This window comes from Saccostrea echinata, unplaced genomic scaffold (assembly GCF_033153115.1).
Source record: "Saccostrea echinata isolate AGI-Se365-2 ecotype Australia unplaced genomic scaffold, CSIRO_AGI_Sech_v1 ptg000017l, whole genome shotgun sequence".
In the NCBI taxonomy this organism is placed as follows: domain Eukaryota; kingdom Metazoa; phylum Mollusca; class Bivalvia; order Ostreida; family Ostreidae; genus Saccostrea; species Saccostrea echinata.
In genome coordinates, this window is record NW_026889766.1 from 714,499 (window position 1) to 716,960 (window position 2,462).

Below are 2,462 nucleotides of genomic sequence, written 5' to 3' on the forward strand. Positions count from 1 at the left end.
TTGGTGATTTACCTTGTGGTATATGTTATACAGGCTGTGGTTGGTGATTTACCTGGTGGTAAGTCATAAAGGCTGTTGTTTGTGATGGTTCCTACTTTCCAAGGATTAGCGGGGTAAATTTTGTTTGTGTTGATACAGTTCTTTATTCTTCCCTGAAATCCACAGAGCTGAATCCATTTTCTGATGTGAATGTCTGTTTTTCTTCGGGCAGTCCAGTTACAAAGATTCGTTTTAAAGTCACAATTCACTGTAAAAATAGGTATGAGAAGTAAATCATTTTGTTTTCAACATTTCACAGGATATGTCTATTGCAAAACTGGCGGTTAATTGGCAAGATCTCTGGAAAAAAAATGATCATCGAGAACCGATCCCTTAATTGATTTAAAATTCAATGGCAAAATATATGGACATAATATATTTACATTTGCTGTATTTTTCTACTAAGCCAACTATGAAATTGATTACAACGGCATTTTCTTGTATACTCACGCGTAGAAATATACATGGAGGAACTCGCGCTAAAGTGACATCACAATAAGCTACAGAGACGTTAATAAAAATGTAACGAAATATGGCTGCGAATAATTCAAACATTAAGTATATTTTTGGTGCTTTTGAACATGTAAAATGTAAATATATGGAATGTTTTTAAGTTTAGTGTGAATTATTGGTGTGTAAATCACACAGACTTGCACATTCTTGTTTCATCAACTTATTTGACCATAGCTTGTCTCGTTTAAGAAATTGTGCGTACGTAGATCACTTGCGTATCGAATGAACTGGGAGACATAAACTCCATATGTAGGTTGTAATGCTATATTGCTACATAAGTAAGGGAAGTTGACGATAGAAAAGTTGAAGTCATCATGTTTATCACAGTTTTGCCGTTAGGTTACCATTAACGTTATTTCCATGTGATGAATTGCAGTGATATTTAACAAAGAAAAATTGGAATTTACATTTCATTAACCCCACCACCTTCCAAGAGTCTGTCAAAACTAAGGCACAGTTTTGACATTCTTTGCTTATGCTCAAACAGTACAACCCTTTCATTCCAGATCCATTTTTGCTATTCTCCGATTTTCTTCAAGAACGTTATTTAACTTCCCTCTATGCCATCTCCAAAACGTTGTACCTTTCTTAGTGTCAAGAAAAAAGAGCCCCCCCCCCCCCCCATGATTCATAATTGTCAAGAGACAATGCATGGGAGTCACTTTTTTAATTTAAAGAAATGCAAGCGAAAAAGACCTACCTGATAATTCCATTGTATCAACAAAAAGATGGACACAACATGAATGCAGCAATAAAATGAGCCTCTTCATTTTCGTCTGAAAAAAGTAGAAAAGGAGAGTTTACATATATGAGTAAATTATTGAAACATTATCAATAGGATTGGACACAAGTTCTACTAACTTAGATTGTCCTCTCCAACACAAAGAAATTAAAATAAACATATAAATATATTTTTTCTGTTATAACAAATCAGTGGTTATTTTCATTAAAGCTAATACTTACAAATTCAAACTTCCAAGAAACATACGTCTCTTTCATTCGAACATTTCATCTAATATTATCACAATGGCAAAACATCTTTGAGAATATTTTTTTTTTCAAACAAAAACTATTTTTTTCTTCGTTTGTTAATTTTATCAGATCTTTCTTTTTTTTCATGACTTCCGTTCGAAATTGAATGTTTCAAATATCACTTAAATGTATACATCCGCACTTCCGGTTATGTTTGACAATATAGGGATTTGTTCTTAACTACAAAAGATACGAAGTTGTTTTTCAGTACAACCTCTCTGTCTTACTGGCTTTTATAATCAGTTTATAAAGCTGTTATTTAGAGCTGGCATGTATCCCGCCACTTAAGAGAAAATCAATTAATGAAAGGATTTTCTGTACCAAGTGACATGGAATATCTATAATGCAAATTTTAGTGTTTTCTATTATTTCAAAAGTTTTTCGACTGCAAAGATAATCAGGCAGTATATTCTACTATAAGCGACGTGTTCTTCTATAAGCGACGTGTACAAAACAATACATGTATTACAGTGAACACTGTGGGCCAAAAATTTTAGAATAAGCACATTGAAAATGTAAAGTCACAACACGAAAAAAGTAATTTTTTATTCATTGATAATAAATAATTTAATATTAAATAAGGCTACTTGCAGAGAAATTTTCTCTACGTATCAATTCAAATCTGGTTTCTGAAAAAGGAACAAGTTTTGAATATTCAAAAAAAAAAAAAAAAAAAAAAAAAAAAAAAAACAAAACAAACCCCCCCCCCCCCAAAAAAAAAAAACTCTGAGGAGAAAGTACCTCTACGGATCATTGCTTTTCTTCGATCACCCGAACGAATTAACACAATAATTTTATTGTTCCGATTTTTTCCCAATTATATTTCAACCGAGTTTTTCCAAATGGCTTGAACAATCTTATTGAAACTTCACAATATT